This window comes from Anas acuta, chromosome 5, assembly GCF_963932015.1.
Source record: "Anas acuta chromosome 5, bAnaAcu1.1, whole genome shotgun sequence".
NCBI lineage: Eukaryota > Metazoa > Chordata > Aves > Anseriformes > Anatidae > Anas > Anas acuta.
In genome coordinates this window covers 58,861,567-58,881,739 of record NC_088983.1, presented here as the reverse complement: position 1 = coordinate 58,881,739, position 20,173 = coordinate 58,861,567, and the positions used below count along the sequence as shown (strand labels likewise).

At 36.6% G+C, this 20,173-nt stretch overlaps 1 long non-coding RNA gene across 4 annotated transcripts in view; it reads right to left on the bottom strand.

Annotated features, from left to right (window-relative positions):
* Positions 1–20,173, bottom strand: part of LOC137857915 (uncharacterized) — a 102,361-nt gene that overhangs the window by 6,606 nt on the left and 75,582 nt on the right. For all 4 annotated transcript variants that reach the window (XR_011097371.1, XR_011097372.1, XR_011097369.1 and 1 more), the window contains one exon: positions 6,032–6,139. This is a non-coding gene — a long non-coding RNA (uncharacterized lncRNA). The remainder of the gene's footprint in view (positions 1–6,031; positions 6,140–20,173) is intronic.

The window sequence follows — 20,173 nt, the reverse complement described above, 5'->3', positions numbered from 1 at the left end:
TACAGTATTCAGCTGAAATGCAAGTTCAATATCCTCACTTCTTAAGATCTAGAGACAGGCCCTCACATTGTACTTAGCTCTTTTAGTGTGATTTCTCTAATCTTTCACTGGAATAGCCACAGTTTGAATAAATATTTACTGCGGTAGGAGTTGAATCTCCACATCAAAGTATTTTGAAGACAGGTTGTGAAGTCAGCTGGAAGAGGACAGTATCAGCTTTGGTAAGGATGAAGCAATATATATGTTACACGAGGAAAGCCAGCAGCACTCTCTTTTGCTCATGGCAATAATCCCTCCAGCCTGATTTTAGATTTTGCCTACTCTTCTTCTACCCTTATTCCATGGTAGTTACAACAGAAGCTAGCTTGTATGCATTCCTCCAATCCCAAACTGAGTGTTTTAGTCCTGAATACTTTATTTATGACCTCTCTATGGAAACTCTAAAGATCATAATAGAGGTTGACAGAATGATTATTATCAGAATTTTAGGCAGACAAAAATCAAATGTTTCCTGAATAAAATGAAAATACAGGGAAGCTGCACAACATGGATTGATCAGAAATTACTTCTGGAAGTATAGTTACAGGATCAATGGGTTTACCCAAGAACAGCAGAAAAGGACTTTCTTTTTCTCAGATCCAAAACAAGAGGGCAGCAGGCAGCTTACATGCAAGTTCTACAGCAAAACCTTCATGGTCTCTAAGCTTTGACTAGACTGCATTATCAGTTTACCAATACTGTACTGCATGTGCTACAAATTTCCCCCCAAAACAGAAATAAATAACCTAGCTACAAACCTATGCAAGAGTTCCTTTTAATGCAATTTTTCCTTCGAGTCCCAATTATTTATGTCTGATGTAAAACCTGCCTATTGGTGTTATCTCAAGCATCAGAATTGATGAGATATACAAATGAAAACTGAAAGAATTTTAGTATTAAGCTCTTGACTTCATTGGACTGCTGAAACTTCCAGTGTTTGGTTTAGTTTGGTTTCAATCAAAAAGATGTTTTTTTTTAAAAAAAAAAAAAAAAAAAAAAAAAGATTTTGGCAAAAAGGATCCTCGCTCCTTACTTCTAGACCTGCACTAAAGATGATGTAAGTGTTTAAAAAGAAAAAAATAAAAAGACTATGTACGCAATATATATTAAGAGCCCTACAACAGTTACCTGCTTCTGCTGGAAACGGCAACACTGGCAGTCATGTACAGGTAAAAATAAGACAGTACAGGGCAAGAGAGCTGTGAGCACACTATATTCATTCCAAGTTCCTGCTATGCATTTTATATGCAGCAAATTGCTATATTTAGATCATCTCTATTTTAGCATATCTTTACTTTTATAAAATGTCTTGACTATTAAAAATGGCAGCTAGTTTTATAACTAAAAAGTCTGTGAAAAGTGGCTGACCTTTCTGGAAGCCACTGCAAGCTTGAAAGCTCTGCTAAATATAGCAGTCAGCAATTCAAATTGTCAACCTAAATTCCATTTGTTCAATTTGTTATGTCATCTCATGGGTATTTTTATAAAATTCAGAGATTCAAAGGCTCACATCAGAAAATATCACTCAACTAACTCAGCTTTAGTAAAAGAATACCATCTTTAGCTGTTAAGATGTTAGTTTTATTTTTCAAAAAGCAGTTAAATTGGGTTTTAGAGTAAATTATTAAATCATTTATTAATTCTAATCATACTTGTTCCAAAAACAGAAAAGATATTTACTGATGTTGGTAAATTGGTTATAATCTCAGTAAGAAAACTTGGATAATAATTTCATGTTTTTTGCAGAAAGTATGAAATACCTTGGAGATGAAAAACATGAGATGTTTTAGAGATGTTACTGAAGTTGCCTGAGCTGTCATAGAAACACTGATAATAAGAGTTACAGAATCCACTTAACAGCCACTGCAGATCTGACACAGTGCAGCTTAATTAGTGATGTCTGATGTGATGAGAGGTAACACTGTCAGCTCTGAGATGTGTTCCCATTATTAGCAAGAAGTCTTTTACCTGACAGAATTAGGCATACCCTGTTCCCAAGAGACATGCAGCACCCAAGCAAAAAGATTTTGGCAGATTCCTGCCAAAGCAGAGCAGGTGCAAGAAGCAACTGCTACATGTAGACAGTGGCACTGGTAGCCACGGGGGCTCTCAAACCAGAACTGCTGTGGACAGAACAGGGTAGTCACAGTTATGTTGGCTTTACTCTGCCTCCTCTCTCAAACAACTGCAGAAGAAATTCAGACAGAAGTAGTCATAAACCAGGGCAGCAAAACAAGAAATCAAGGGAACTGTTCCTAAAGAATCACACTCCAGCGCAGCTACACAGATGAGAAATGTAAGAACAATGTTCATACAGAACTGGAGATCAGGGTGTCTGCCATAAACATAGTGCTAATATTAAAAATTATTCTGGATGTAAATGGCTCTGTGGTCTCTGTTAACAAGCTATTTAAAATATATATTACATGATATGATACAGCCATCGTTCTTCATCTATTTATCCCTTTCCAGGGTTTTTGAGCAGGTTTCAGAAGAGGAAATGAGAACAAATCCATTATTTGGCTCGATACTTAAAATACATTCTGTATCTCATTTGTAGTCCCTCTGAAATCAAGACATACAAGAGAAAAATTCTCCAGTTTTTCTACAGCTCAGAAGCCTCTCCCTGAACACAAGATGGCTTTTCTTTCATAAGCTCTGCTTCCAGCAAATAACGTTCTTGGACTGTGCCTACTAACAGCACATTTATTCTTTTACAAGTCCCATAGTCACACCATAGTTCTATCCGAATGACAGTAAAATTCAAATACAGGAGAAATGACTTGAATTGTCAACAGATTTATCTAGCTAATAACTGAGCCTGGGTTGTTACAATATTGATATACAATATCAATAAAAATCTCAAAACAAAATACAAGTTGTAAACTAATGGTAATAGATGAAGTCACAAGTTTAGACACTCAAAATTAAAGACATTTCTAAAATATATGACAGGCAGTAACTGGTAACATCTCAGTGATAACACAGCAGGATGCAATCAGAAAAAAGAACCTTGAAAAGGGAGAAAGATATTAAGATATTCTTTCCAATTGTGATATGAAACCTGGCTACATGTAGCCTTTTTTACTCCCTCCTCCACATTTTTTTTTCAGGCATATCAGGAGGTCAGAGCACTTTCACCCACCTACTTTCTAACAGGTATTGAAGTATTTTCCAGTGGAGCATAATGGCCATACAGTCCCAAGATGACGAGGAAAAGCAACCAGAAGTTCATACTGGTTAAGTATTTGGTCCAGATTTGTCCAGCATATTTTCTTTGCCTGTCCTGTTTAACATGCTTAGAAAAGCTCAAATAAGGACTATTTTTAAGTTTCTGTATTTCTACAGCTCTCATGCTACCCATTCAAGATGTTTTTAGTAACATTACAATGGTGATCTTCGTATAGGATACCCTGACTTTAATAGCTTCATGTCTCGATATTCCCTATTGCATTGACCATTTTGAGGAAAAAAAAAGAAAAAAGAATGTTTGCCATCCTTATTTCCTTGCTTCATCTGTAAAGCTGAAGCAGTGTGAAAAAGAGAGTCTGTTAGAACAAAATGCCTATTAAACTATAGAACAAAGCTCTGTAGGGGCCTCAGAAAACAACCCTTCTTAGGTATATTTGCTATGTGTATATTATAGTGTGTCCTCCATGCAGGACACTGACACCTCCATCTTCCAAGAGAGAGCTGGCAATGCCAGAGAGGAGCTCAGGATAATATACCCGTGATGTAGTTTAGCCCATCCCAAACAAGTCCTGCTTAGAAAACCATACCTCACACCATCTGTGGGTACAATTTACCAATGAAAACTAGTGAAATAGACATTCACAGTGAAGCAAACTGTGAATTGTCTCCCTGACCACATAAATCCCTCAGACAGCAGGACAAACAAAGTTACACTACATACAGAAAAGAAGCAGGTTGTAGATTTCCATAGGAGGGCATAATACGAAAAAAATGATTACAGACAAGATGCTTCTGAAAATTACATCTCTTGGTAGAGTTACCAATGCTTCCTTTTTCATACTCCTGGCACATTGGTAAGTTAGCATCTATCAGTAGAAAAATACGCTTTCTCCTTCCCAAAATATAACTCTTCCGTACATATGATAAGCATAGAGATCACACCCTCTACAACAGTAAGACTAGATACTGAACTTTAATAAAGCACAATTTGGCAAAAATATATTTTTGAGTCATCTGCATAAATAAAATACAGCAACTATTTAAACTTAGCTTCATCTTCAGATGAATTATACCAATACTAAATTTAATGATATTCATTATCTCCGTATTACTTTATTGTGCCAGTAGTAGAAGCTACTGTTAGAGCATACCTCACTAAAAAAAAAAAAAAAAAAAAAAAAAAGCTTCTGGCTGCTGAAGCTTATATTCACATTATTCCTCAAATTGTATTCCATCATAATGATGTTTGAAGTCAATTTTGAAAGAATTGTTATTGTTTGAATTACCTTCGCATAGAAAGAAAAGATTGGCACAAGCATAATTAATCTGAAAGTACATCAAACAATATTTCTAGTGCTTATTGGTAGAGTATTAATGAGATTTACTGTAGATGAAATTGGTAAAATTGGGAATAACAGGTTCACAAAGCATTGCATTCTTGTGTTTCAAGAGATTTCAACAGACTGTATCAGACTGAATACAATTATGCAAATACTTGATTATTTTCAATTAGTTTAAGTTAACTCTATATTAAGCATGCTCTCAAGAGCAAGAAGTTGGATGCAAAATGTAATTTTTGTTTTGATATCAATATTGTTATCTTTGAATATCTGATTAACAATAAGAGGCAGAATTGCTAAACACTTACCTTGTTTGCCATCTTTTAAATCAGTTTGGTTTTGTTTGAGAAAAAAAAAAAATCTTTCCAGTCACTTTAGCAATATTAGACACAGTATTGTTGCAGTTTCATGTCACTGAGAAGTTAGAGGTGATAAAGGGCTGTCACCCAGTAAACTGGAAGAAATGACGACTGCAGAGTTTCATACTTAAGTTGGCAAAGGTGGTGAAAATAGCAGAACATGATGGATCTTTTTCTTTTCAAGAGTTACTGACTTAACTGCTAAATTTCAGTGGAGGTCCCACAGAATTCTAGTCACAGAAGATATGTTTGAAATGGGTCTTTAGAAGTCATTTATGTCTTTATTCCCATTGCAAGGCAAACAAGTCATATCCAAGCCCTTCCTAACAGGTATTTATCTACACTGACTTTAAAATATCTGAGAACAAAGAATCAAAAATTTGCTTTGCTGCCTTACTATGAAATAGTTGTTAACATTTATCAGCATCTGTGTTGCTGCAACTGAAGCTTGTGTATATTCTGCCACTTGTACACATGGAGAACAAGTTACACACTTCTGCTAAACAATCCCAAGTCACTAAACTTTGAGATGTCTTACTGCCTATATTTCTAACCTTTTGCTTTTTGTTCTTTCGCTCTTCAGATGGTTCGTATTTTGTTTGAAATACACAAGACATATGCTAGACATAAATGTGGCCTTATTAATGCTGTGCAAAGCAGGACATTATTTTACACATCATTGAAGCTATAGTAATTTTAAAATACAACCCAGCATGGCTCCTGCCCTCCTTGCAATCACTTAAAGCTATAGAGTCACATTCAATTTACAAACCACTGTAACACCAAAATCCTTTCCTGAAGAACCGTTGCTAATCCATTTGTTTTCCCCATTGTTGTTTGTGCTGTAGTTTTCCCATTCAGAGTATCTTGCACATACTGTTACTGCCATTAATATTATTTTTAAAATTACTAATCCAATTAGCAAAAATTATTTTATATTCAAATCTTGCTCTCCTGCATCTCTCTACAACCTCTCAATATCTTAATTTCTTAATTATTTTATCATTAATTTCTCAATATATTGAGAAATTATTTTAAACAATAATTGCACACTTCTGCAAACAAAATAAACCATGTGAAATGGAGCAGATTTGGACTTACAAACTAAGAGGCCTGCAGTTAAGAGTCAGATCTAAGTTGTTCCTCCCTCCAGCATACATTCAGCAAGCAATGATGAGCAACATTCACATTATAAATGCCCGATGCCATCTGTAGAAAGAGAGACAAACAATTTATGCTTATTTTTAGATACCTTTCTGTCTGATGTAGACACAAAACTATACATGTAAGACAATATTTATAAATTATATGCCAAGTAATTATTATGTTTAGATAATAAGACACAAAATTATTTTAACACCATCTGGATTGAGCAGGAGAAAAAAAAATAAAGTTCTGATGGAGACAGACTTAAAATTTTAAACATTCCAAAAAAAATCAAGTTAAGACTTTGATCCAAGATTTGGATCAAAAACCACACTGCTGCCAGAAATCCTCACACCAAATTTTAAGAGCGTTTTGAGACTTTTTCTGAGTTCAAAACACTCCAGTGGAGGTTTAAGTTCATCTCTGTATAGCCCAGTGTACAATATCAGGGTGACAACTGGACTTAAGTGCTTCCTGCATGAGTATGACTTAAAATAGTTTCCTTAGCAGAGATCCATAGAAATAAAAGTGAAAAGGAATCAAGATACAACGACACTCCTGGTTGTCTTCAGCACCACAGAATTACAGAATGATTATCCGTCAAATGCTTAACATATGAAGACAAATCAGCTTCCAGTTTTCCTTCACAGGATGACATGACCTAATGATTTGTCAATGTTTTTACTTTATACTATTATTTTTCCAATGAACTTCTTTCTTCTCAACCCCTAAGTAACAATTTATGACAAGTTAGTTGGAATGACTCATTGGTGTTACTTCTCTAGTTTCTCTATAGGGGATGTGCTGGAACATCTTTATCTCACTCATTTGTATTGATATGTTTTGTCATGTCCAAAAAAATACAAAATTGAAGAACTAGGGTACAAGCTCTTTCTAGTAGTCTGCAGCATCTATTCTGTCAGTGAAGTTCTGGAAACTCAGACATCAACTATGAAAGCAAAAATCAGCAATTACAAGATTCAGGGATATTTGAATACTTTTCACATTAGCTCCTCATAGTTTAAGTTTCTCACTTTCCAACTGTATGTTTTTTTCTTTCACCAGAAGCTTGATTCTTTACTATTATTTCCTGTCCCTGCTATTTCTAAGCTCTTCTTAAGTAATTTATGGTATTATACTTGCCCATGTTTTATTTCTTGTAAATGTCTGTCTATTTCTAGAACCACTGGACTGTCCTTCCTTATTTACCGTTCAGATACCCTGCATTGAGTACAATTCACAAGTTAAACTGTAAAGTTTGAGTGTTTTGGTGGAGATGACTTTATCTGAAGTATTGTTAAATATTAAAAGTCAAAAAAAAAAAAAAAAAGCTAAAACAACCCCAGGTTTAAGCAAAGAATGCCAGCCTTACATATACCAAAATTTCAGTCTGAATGTATGTGGCAGGCTGACCTCGGCCAGCTGCCAAACAGCCGTCAGGCTGCTCTCACACTCCTCCTCCTCAGCAGGACAGGGGGAGTGAACAAGATGAAAAAGCTCCGGGTCAAGATGAGGAGAGTGAGATCACTTATCTGTAACTGGGAGAAACAGATTGACCTGAAGGAAATTAAATTAATTTATTGCCAATTAAAAATAGAGCCAGATGATGAGAAACAAAGACAAAATTAACACAAGTCCTCTCCCCCACCTCCTCATGCCCTCTGTCCAGGCTGAAATTCACTCCTTCATTCCCAACTCCTCTGCCCCCTCTCCGGGAGCACAGGGGGGACAGCTGTGGCCAGGCCATAATAGTCCCCTGCTCCAACGTGGGTCTTCTGCCAGGCAGCGCTCCTTCAGGACAAAACTGCTTCAGTGAACATCCCACCCAGGCCACAGATCCTGCCAGGACAGCCTGCTGTGGCGCAGGCCCTCCACGGGCCTCAGTTTCCTCCACAAAATGGCGGCCTGCCCCACCACAGCCCCCTCCAGGGTCTGCAGCCAAACACCTGCTTCCCCATGCTCCCCCTCCACAGGCCGCAGGGGAATTTCTGCTCATATTCCCCCTTATTATTATATTTTTTCCCTCATACCTCAGTGCCATGTGGCATTTTAAACATTTCACCCTTTCTTAAATGCGCTTTCTGTGAGGCACCACCAGCGGGGATGAGGGGCTGTGTCCTGCCGTGGAGCTGGCCGTAGCCACCCACATCCAGCTCCTCACAGAGCCGCCGCCGCCATGGTGCCCAGCACACCCTGCCTGCTGGAGCTCCCACCACAAACTGCTGCTTGAGGAGCGGCTCACGTCACAGATCCAGAGTCGAAATCGAGTGACCACAAAGACATCTTTGTAGGGATTTACACTTTCAATTTGTAGATCTGCTGAAACTTCTCTAGAACTGTTCTACTAGAAACAGTTGAAACACACCTATTTCATAACTCCCAGGGCAGATCAGTGCTCCAGACAAGTAAAAAATAAATCAGAATACATAAAATCAAATAATAAAAAACTATCTAAGTAAGGCATATCAATACATTTTGTAAACCTACGTTCTCATGTGAGTTACACGTTACTTTTTCTTAGCAAGTGCTCCCCCTGAGACTGACCATACCTCCTGATCTGCTGTGCTCACCATCCATGTCCTGCAAGAGTACAATTATATCATGGTGTCCATGTCCCCAGCAGGCTAAAATGGCCCTGGCTGGGTCCAACAGGTGGGATGAGCCATGTCACTTCAGAGAGATAGATCAGTTTACACAGACACTTCTTCATAAAACACAGCACAAAGTACATCTCTCTCAACACAGCTCTCTGTCAGGAACATCATCTTCTGTCAATTTCAGAGAACACAACAGGAAGAAGTCCTACCACAGAGAATGGCACAAGCACTCATTACTAAAAGCCCCATTATATCTCCCATCTCCAGGTAGTGCACAGATGACCTCAGCTTTCAAGATCCTATCCAAAAGCAGCTTCAGGAACCACAGCAAACTCATCCCTAGGCAGAAGTCATGCCATTCTCCTGCCATGCAAGTTGCAGGCAGGAGTTTGTTGCCTGGTATTCAAAAGCAAAGGACCAGGCCTCATGACCTTGCTTTGGAGAGGAGTAAAGACGAGGCATAACATTACTAATCAGAAGAGGCAAGCCTGGAGACCTAGAAATGGAAAATTGAGGTAAAATAAGGTATTAAGCTGTGTTAGCTACCAGTAAAAACATGGACAGTTTTGCTTCTGTCACCTCTCTCAAAATATTTTAGATGCTTAAAATACATTGCTAAAAATAGGTTAGAGCAAATCATTAGTGCTCAAGACACAACAAAAACTGGCACAAAGGGTTATGTGCTAGTATAGTGGAGATTGTAGTTCACACATCTTCTGTTTCCTATTTAAAGTTTAAAGTTTTTTCTTCTTTAATTTAAAGAAGAAAATAATTTTTTTCTTCTTACCAGTGAAGAAAAAAACAAGAATCTGTTCAGCTGAAGGATAGTTAAATCAGGAAAAAAAAACAAAAAGCCTAACTACCTTGTTAAAAATGCTTTTAGGCTTCTTCAGATTACATTCATTGCTACTTTAACCTCTCAATAAAAACTTGGAAGACCAGATGGAAATAATTATTGCAGGTGCTCAGAACAAACTGTACCTAATCTATTATTTCATTATCTATAGATGAGAACATCACTAGCAACATTTCAGAGACAGCTAGTTGCCTTCTATATGTTACATTTAATCTTTATTTGTGAAACCACATATGGCAATGAGTTAATCTTAAAATAGACAATTACCATTGTGCTAAATTGTTCTATAAACACAGCTTGCTAAAATAATACATAATGAGATGCTCTTGTTTTGTGCAGGGTTGGATAATTGTGAACATCCACAAAAAGAATCTTTATGGATATTTCCATCTGATGAATATTTTTAGATCATTAATGTCATTTGATTTGAAACTATTTCTGTCTTCTTTTGCACTGAACAAGAAACTTACTTCATTCCTCTGGCTTCTTGCGTAGGTAAAATTAGCAGGAAGATAGGCATAAAGTTAGGCATAAAATGTTTTTCCAATCTCAGTCTGAATTTCCACAGATTACTGCCACACTATTCTATTTGTGTAACTGATCTGCACCGCTGAATTTGCCATGAAATTTCACTGTGAAACGTTCTACCCATTCAAAAGATGTTCCTCATTCTGCCATACCAGGTAACGGAAGGAAGAACCACTCTTTCTAGTCTTTCAGCTCAGCCATTTTCTAAATGCTGTTGCCTTCAGTAGCACAGCCCTCGCTTCAGTTGCCAGGCTGTGCTTACATGCAATAAACTCATTCCTGTCCTTGCTTCTACACAAAGGCTCACCCTGCTAAAATCACTGCTATGTTATAAAAATGTCTACATTCAAATCAACCAGAGAGTAATGTAAAAATCCCTTCCAGTGGCTGAAGTCTAGCAGCTAAAGTGCACGTCAGAACATTTCTGCTCATTTCCCCACAAGTGGGCAGATTAAAGAAGTTATGAGGTGTATTAAAGACACGGTACAACTTGGATATATTCCTGCTCTTCACATAACACTTCCCCCAAAAAAACAGCGCTAAAGGAATACTAATCCTCTTCTTGTAGAAGTCATGTTGCTACAGAGAACAGACCATTTCATCCCAGACAGAACAAGGGATGTGTTAGTGCCCTTTGAATTAGGTGCATAACCATAGAGCAGAGACAGAACAGGCCTGTGAGATATATGGCATCCTCTGTAGATTGATCACTTGTTTTCAGTAATCTATGGAAATGCAGAACACAATTATCATGTCTAGTGCTGTGAGTAACTTCAGAAGTCACTGCACTTTACAGTGGCAGAAAGTTTCTTAGTTGGATCGAAGGATCAGTTAACCTACACTTAAGATGCTACATTTCAGACAGTAGCATTCCTTTTCTGGGATACTGAAGTATAAAACAAACTTGACTGAAATGGAGCTTTGTACACAAGGAAAAAAAAAAAAAGAATTTTTACAGTAACATTAACTAGGAAGTGTTCTTCACAACACTGAAAAAGACAACTGTATTTAAGAACTTGGGTTAAAATGTTCTTTCCCACAAAAATCACCATTCTTTTCTTTGTCTACAATTAAAGTACTGTGCTTAGACAACATGAACCACATCCTGAGCATATCTAAATAGAGAAAGCAGCCAACATCTACTAAGGAGTTCTGGCTCACTGGTTTTTCTCTTGCACAATACTTGAAGGTATTACAAAACTTAACAGGCTGCAGCTAGAAATAAGAACTTTCAAAGCTGGGAGTAGCATCAAACAGGAGAAGACCAAATTATTTTTACACTTAAAAATGAAAATATTGAGATTCTAACACTGTATATTCAGAAATTGGTTTACCACAAATTAAAAAAAAAAAAAAACCACATGTAGAAATCTCGAAGTTAACATCGAGAAAAACCACTCTGCATTTTAATGGGAAAAAAATGGTAAGCATATTGTGTAACTGTGATTTACTCACCTTTTTCCAACTGGACAAAATGACCTAATCTTTAGACATGCTTGGAGCAGCTGAGGGAGAACTATTTGTTTCTGTTTGTCCTCCTCCCCTCTCCTCACTTCCCCATGCAAAAAGAAAAGCAATCAACAGTGATTACATTGTTTTGCAGGAAATCCTGCTATCTTTTCTCTTCTGGTTCTGTTTCAATATAAATTTCTTCCAACAGAAGATATTTTATCTTATCAAGCATTACACATTTTATGAAAAAGTAGAACAATTTCACGTTCATCATTCGAATCTTTAACTAAACAAAATCCAGTAATAACAGAACATTTTGTGCTGATGTCATTCCACTGGGAATAGAAGGATTTAATTTAGCATATTGTAGGAAAGCAATATTTTCTTTCTTAAGGTCATATCATGCCCATAGGATATATGATTACATTGAGCCAACGGAAAGTTTTACTCTCTAAGTAACTCCATAGAGCTAAGCTTCTCCCTAGGTTTATAAAATATACCTAGGTGAATATTGATTTGAGGTGGAGGTAAGTCGTAAATAAAGAAGAAATACAAAGTGCAAGAGAAATTGTATTCAGTTTTCATACCAAAAGAAATACATTGGTAAGAAAGTTGTGTATTGAGGTGAGGAATTGATAACATATTGATGAGATTTTAATAGCTTATACATCCAGTCAAATATAAAAAATATGTTGTATTTTAAAAGGCTCTTTTTAATGCTTGCTCTTTTGTTTAGTCAAAATGAGGAGAAGTTATTGTTCTGCCCTTTGGAGAAACCTCTATTCATTCACTGGAGAAACTACTCAGCCATGATTAAAGACAGCAGGCGTAAACTGCTCTTACACACTGAAGACAACTAGAAATTTCAGTATTCTTAAAAAAGATCCAAATTTAGCAGTTTGGCTATCCTTGTTGGGAAATATATATATATATATAGTAAGTTGTTAGGGAGCCCTTTCTAATGCTATGAGGAAGACATGCTATTCCAGTTATGTCAGACTGCCAGCTGCAGTCCAGGCTCTAATGTGAATTGTGGCACAGAACCTCACCAACAACAATTTTATTCAATTCAAGCTTGCTGAGTGCTGAAGCTGAGATGCACTGGAACAATCTGAAACTACTCCGGGCTTGCTCTCTGCTTCTCACGATGCACTCTCCTACTGGGGTCTGTGGGCACTATGCAGAGCCTCTGGGTGGAGGGAAAAGGTGAGAATCGGGTCCCTTAGTCACAGCACATTCAGCTTTCTGTGCAGCCCGTGCCAAGAGAAACAATCAGCAAAAAACACATTCTGACTACTGATAGGTATTGTCAAAAATATCAGTCAACAAATTAGAAGGATGAAAATTTAGCAAGAGTCTGTGAGACAGAAGGCACAGCCCGTGAGAAATAATGAAGTCAATTAAACACACTGAAAAACACGGAGCATTGCAAAGCAGCACAGTCACAGAGCAAGGATTTACAGATTCATGTTCTCCATCAGCCTCACTGATCTTATTATCTGAACGTAGTCACTGGCCTCAAGGTTTCATGGGCAACAGTTACAGACGACTCTGAAGGATAAGACTACATAGACCAGTGAGCACTTACTTTGAAACAATCAGAACTCATGAACTGAACTTTGAACCCATGACTGAAATCAGCAAATTTAGTCTCAGTATTATTTCCTTCGGGTAACTCACTTTTCATTTCTTTCCAACAACAGCAGCTTTCAACAAACAGGGAGTGCTCACACGCAGACACATACAAATGGAGCATGGGCAGCTTTATTTGGAACCTTTTCTTTGGTAGCAGCTGATATTATTTCAGACCAGTTTGTACACTTTCTGCCTATTAACTTTGGCTATCCTGATTTTGCTCACACAGCAGGGATGTGGCCGTTAATATTAACAACAGCTGGGGCTCAAGTTCTATCCAACAGAGTGACAAGGGGGCAGTGTCAATCACACAAAAGTGACGCTAAATCTAAATATGCAATTAAAAATATTACATAAGCAAAAAAATAATAACTGGTTTCACTGTGCCTGTGGAGGGGAAGAAGAAAACCCATTTCTTGCGATTGTACATGACTGAACTTTAAAATGCCTTCTCACAACATTGCACCTACAGCACTACTGTATATTGATTTCTGTTTGAGTGAGCAGTGTGGAAAGCCTGTAGCTGAGTGTAGTTGAGTAATTAAGTTGATTTACTTTGCACGAACCACTTTTGAGTGCTAGAACAGTGGAAAGTGTTTAAGTAACTGACCAGGTACTTCATTTTCTCTGAGCTTGGTGAAATAGAAGAGCGGATTCCTTCCCACCATCAATTTTCCTGACAGCCCATCTTCTGCCTGTGTTCTCTCTTTCAGCCTTTTACGGGGAAGCCTTCAGTAAAAGATGTGCTTCAGTGAAAGGTTTGCTGTCACTGCAGGACTATCTAAAAGAAGAACATCACACCTGGGACCAGCACAGAGCCTAGAAACACTACTGTAACAGTCAATGTTTAGATGCATTTGTGTGTTTGTGTGGATATGAGGGAAAACATCAACATCCAGATCTCTTTTTATAATTCAGTCTAGTCTGATAAATAGACTTTCACCCTGCATTTGATTAATTATAACAAATGAACAGAAGTCGTAACTGCAACAAGCAGGCTTAGCTTGCAGCAAGAACTGCTTTAATAAATTCACAATAGTGTTCTTATTTATTTCTTGCTCCCTTATAAAACATATAGCTCAGAGACTCTATGACGTTGAAACTTAGTGTTATGCATGTGAGCCAGCTTACATAGTATCCTTACATTTCTAACTTTACAGAACAGTGTGTGCAGCACAATAGAGGATTCAAACCTCTATCTTTAAAACTAAAGCAAGACACCTGTAAAATTGCCTCAACTTAAGTTGACATTTTGGAGCACAGTAGACTATACTAGTGTTATCAAGAACAGTCATTTGACCCTAAAATTCCTTTCTACATGATCAGAATTTGTGATGAATGGCAAGGCTTCAGGGATATTTTTTTTTTTCATACTTGTTAATAGCAAAATACACATTTTTTTTTTCTGATTTGCTTATTCTGATCTATATGGAAGGCAACAGTGCTGGGATTGTTTTGTTTGTTTGTTTTGAGGGGGCATAGGGTACTTCTTCTAACTGTAGATATTCCTAAAGGTGGTCATTTGTTTACTCTTTCTTCCATGATACAATTTACCGAAGTATACAGATTTACACCCAAGACATTTGTGGAAAAGGGGATATATGGTACCTTTACCAAGGGATTCTGTTCTGCTTCCCTCCTGCTTATTATTAGCATAATTGACTAGCCAAAACCAAACAATACTTATTTGGAATCAAAACTAAAAATCTTCTTGACTCAGTTAGATTTCAGTGACACGTTTCACTGATATTTTTTCTGAAGCCAAAGTCTTCTAGAAGCAGCTAGGTAGGCAGCATCTGTATTTCTAACGTTAATCACTTTATATCCTAGATAGTTAAACCTTCAGTTTTGTATACCAAGAAGGACTAAAAAGTACAACTCAAAATTAATGAATCAAAAAGAAGTAAGAAGAGAAAAACACATTTCTTCCCTTTGCCTCAAGTGATTTGCACAGAGAGGTTCCCCTGAGTTCAGCAGTGATATGTAGAAAATTAAAAGGACTGCAGAACTTCTCAGCATATCCTTAGTCCTTTAAGACATTTTCCAAGATTCTCCATCTAAAATAACATTCTGCAGTCTCCCTTTCCTTCACTCCCAACAGACAGTTTCAATTATAAAACCTGCTGAGATAAGATCTCTGCTTCATGAGACTAATGAACATTTGAAATTATGTACTGAATTAATGGTTATCGAACACAGAATAGCTATTTGGTAGATGATTTCATCACTTCTTACTCCTTGGAGGTTATTGTCAAAATGCAGTCGTTTGGAATGGAAACATTGATATGATAAAAATATTAATTTGCTAAAAACTGAAAGCTAGTTTATAAAAGTTTTTCTGACCTGAAGTATTCACTTAAATGGAGGATTTGCACTGGTTTAATTAAAAAAAAAAAAAAAAAAGGAGTATTCATATAACACAAAGATTTTAGATACAACTAGGGGTGGTATTTTGTTTGTCTTTCCCAACTATAATAAAAATGAAAAATTGAAGGTTGCCTGGGGATCAATGGGGAATCAATGTCACTCCCCATCAGCCATGGTTTTCTTAAAGCATTATCTCAAGGGCAGTACTTACACAGCTTTAACATAAACTAAATAAAACAACCTCACATTCAGTCTTAAAGTAGAATATTGCATGATATTAAATTCTGAGAACAACTGCAATGTAATTGACAGGCTGCTAGCAAAGCATTGCATTTAAGGATTGTATTAGAAGAAGTTACCTTGACACGTGGATTTGAGATTGAGATTAGTCATATAAAAATGTACTGGGATAAAATAATCCTGTTTTTTTTTTGTTTGTTTGTTTTGTTTTGAGTAATTTATTGCCAAAATAAAGAGGACAGTGCCTCAATAACAAGAGTATAAGTAACATTGATGGGAAATGCCCTGTTTAATGTTCTAATGGCAAAAGTAACAAACTGTCTTTGAGCATATAGATAGTGCAAGAGGAAATACTGAGCATATAAATCTAAATTGACTGAAGAATCATTTTAAGTAGCAACTCTGGAATTACATTTTGAAACAAATTTTGCTATTTATATATTACCCTATAATCTGCTTGAGCTATAAATACTGTTTCATCCAGGATAATTGCTAGATGACAGAAAAGAAGATTCAGATCAACTGTTGAACTCCTGCTGTCACCATAGGTCAAATCACTTGACGTCCCTGGCTAATGACTTCAAAAGACGCTAACAGAATTTGCTAATGAATTCTTTTTGCTAATGAAACTGTGAACAGCGTACTAACTCACCTAAACACCTTATAACACTTTGGCCTCAAGTCTTCATCTCCTGTCATGTTCTTTCTCTGACCACTTTGTGCCAGAGTTCCTAGAAATGAAAGGAGGAGCTGGGTATCCTATCTGCAAAGACGAGATTTCAAAGGATGGAGGTATAATCTGTCAGCTAGAAATGTGCTAAGCCATGGATGTCAACTAATGTACACCATTGGGAACTGACAACTTTGTATTTACGTTTTTGATTTAAAGTTTTGCCACCTCCAGCAATTATCGATCAATGAATATGTATCTGAGATTTTATATCTTAAAGTTAAAATTTCCAAGTTTTTCCTGCAATGGCAAATTTAGATATATATTTTTTAATTTCATATTGATATTCAATACGACAGTTGGTTTTTTTTTAAAAAAAAAAGAAAAAAAAAGAATCTTTTTTTTTTTTTAAAAAGAAAAAAAAAGATTCTTGGCCACTATCCACTAAGATGAAAATATCAAGACCAAAGAGACTTTGCGAGGACAATGATATTCCAGCCTCATACCATCTTTTTATATACCCAGCTTTGATGGTCCTTTAGATATCATGAACTGCTAAATAAGCAGTAAGGAGAAAGCAGCACCAGTTTAGACAATGCCAAATTTCTTGCATTTGATCTGAAAAGGGGCCTTGAAGTCCACTATGTGATGGCATGTACTGCTTCAGCATGCAAGCTCTGTCATAGCTGGCCACCTAAAACTGAACCACCCTCTCTGTGAAGCACCTGATGTTATTTCTGCTGAAAGAGACCTGGTAGACTTAACTTCCAACTGAAACTAATGGATTTATAAATTTTTAATTTCAGCTTTTGATAATTCCCTGAAGAAATGATCTAAATGTTCTGAGTAACTCTGAAATAGGAAGAAAAAGGTTTGATTTTTCTAAGGCGTTTTGGAAGCCAGTAGGACTTCCAGCACACTGTTTTTTCAGTGACTTTTTTTTTCTACCCTTGTAATAACCAATTGTTGCTAGAGTGCAAACTCATAGTACAGGCTGGCCATTATTACTTTCCATTTCCACACCTCTGCTACAACACAGTCCCTGGCAAATGCACTAACAGGGTGCTGAATCATCTCCAAACATAACTGAACAACCTCCTGGTGATCTGATTATCCCTTAGTATCTTCGACACACTTCAAGGAAGGGACTTCCCATGGAGGTAAACCACTCTCATGTGGACCCATTAGCACAGCAGACAAGGTGCAGTCTGGCTACAATCTGCTTCTGTGGAACAGTTCAGTGAAGGTATCAGTCCTTGCTTGGATATATTTCCTTCCAGCATAGAGGTGGATCTCCCACAGGCTTTATTGGCTGCTTGTGCTCTTGAAATAACTGGATGGGGGAAAAATTGGAGACTGGCTAAATGCCTTGGGCAATGAACCCACTGAAACAAGCCTCTTTTCAAGGTATTTGTCATTATAGTTCCGACAGGCTTGTATGACTCAAAAAGAGATTGCTCACACACGCTCATCAAGCCAATTTATTACTACAGTGAATTTCAAATTGTGTCTGGAAGAGACGTACTGAATCTAGTTAGTACAAGAACATGCTCGTACATAAATTTAATCTGGCATTGACTGTGAAACCTGGAGAAACTTGAGTGAATATAGGTAATGATTCAAAAATTATATGCTTTTTTTTTTTTTGATGTTGTAGCGTAGGAAAGGGGATTTATATTTCTACACCATGAGTGTGCTATCCCCAAGCACTTCTTAGCAATTGCAATTTCTCAGCTGTTTTTTTTGTTTGTTTATTTATACTTCAAATTGAAGTAAAACTAACAGTTTGAGCAAATACCTGAGGTATTGATTGCCCTTTCTCTGGGAAGAGGATTTTTCATTTTCTCTGTCATTCACAAATCACCACAGAGCTCACACAAAGTCAAAACACAGCCTTATCACAGCAAAGGTGAAGCAGATTTGTTGTTGATTAGATGTTAGATATAGACTCCACCTTCAGCATACCAGGTTAATGGCAACAAAGCCACACATTCAACAGCTAGGAGATCGTTGAGAACCTTCAACTTCTATTTGGATCTAAAGTAATTCAAAAGGTATAAAGCACATTGCTGTATTGAGTCACACAGAGGGAAGAGTAAAAAAACTGCAGCATTTCAGGAGATACTGATTTAACTGATGTAATTTCTGTTCAAGATGCTACATGGTTAGAAACCATAGCTATCAAACACAAGTTTCAAAAAAAAAGTGAACATTTCAAAGTATTCATTGCTATTCACATATTCAATTGCTGCCAGCAGAAGTTTCTTCACTGTGTATGCCCATATGACTAGTTTTGGTCTGGGTCATCATTACATGTCCCAGCTTTACCAGCACCAGTTCTCCAACATTATTATTATAATAGAGGAGAAAGTAATTTTAAAATAGAGTTTTATGAAATCTGAAGTCATTTTATCGTATTTCAGGCACATCCAGAAAACTACTCTATATTTTCAAAAATCATTTTCATATACATGAAAGTTTTATCTTTTGTTGTTTTTTAATAACAGAAACCTAAAAATCGAGTTACACTGTTCATATAACACAATATCTCTTAAGAAAAGTGTTAGTATAACTCCACTGTTGAAGTAGCTTAGAATGACCTGAAGTATTTTTCTTAAGAGAGATGTAATTTCATGGCAAGAAACCTTAACTCGTAAGCAAAGGAAAAGGAGAAACAGAACAAGTTGAGAAAACATAAAATAACAGCATTCAAGCAATGCAAGCATAACACGTTGGGCAGGCAGCTAACCCTGTCTCAATACCTCACTTTGAACTCATTTTTCTTTGCTAAACAAAATAAACACCAAGACACAATTATATATGAAGTGTTCTTATCCATTCCAAAAATAGCACTTCAGTCCATTGCAAAGAGCAAGAACATTATGGCCTTGTAGTATTTCTGAGCTCTCCTGACAACAGTAGAAGGCTTGAAGGTTTTCACCAAAATCAGAGGAATAACTTAGTCCCAAGATACCGACAGAATAATGACAGAAGAAATACAAAGTAACGGATGAGAAACTAAATTAACAAAGAAGTCTTCCAAATTGTTCTCATTTGCATGTTTGCATGGGCACCTATACAGCGATATAATGAATGGTTTCAGAGAAATGTACACATTATAGCACCGTATCTTAGTTACCAGCATGAGAATTTATCAGGAGGCTGTCTGACACACATAAGGAATGTGGTTTTCACTCACTAATAAAGGCAAAATCCATAGCTGAACTGCACTGCAGTATCCGTCTTCTTAAACGGAGGCTCTAAAAACTGTATTTTTAAATTGAGAAAAACGAAACTTTTGATTATGAAGTAACTGTTGTACCCTCACTGTACTGAAGCCATTTTCATTATGAATGCATTATTCATAATAAATCACAGGTTTGTGACATTGCATTGCAAACATAACAAAAGCAACTGTTCCAAATTGCTTAACACTGTATCTTTGTATGCAGAAAATTACTGACTTTTGAAAGGAGATAATTGTAAGAAAGCATAAATAAGCATCCTTGAAATGATTAATGACTTGCAAGAAAATGTTTTCTTATTATAGTTTTACAAAAACAAATAAATAGATCAGTAGAGTTGAACCACTGAGTTGTCCTGTTTTCTTATTCTTAAAAAACAAAATTACAAAATAAAATAAAATCCCACAGAAATAAGGGAAACTGAGGACTTCATTGTTTATTTCCCAGAATTTCAACTCTAAGATCAACACTATTTACACAATATGAAGACCATAGCAAGAATCACTG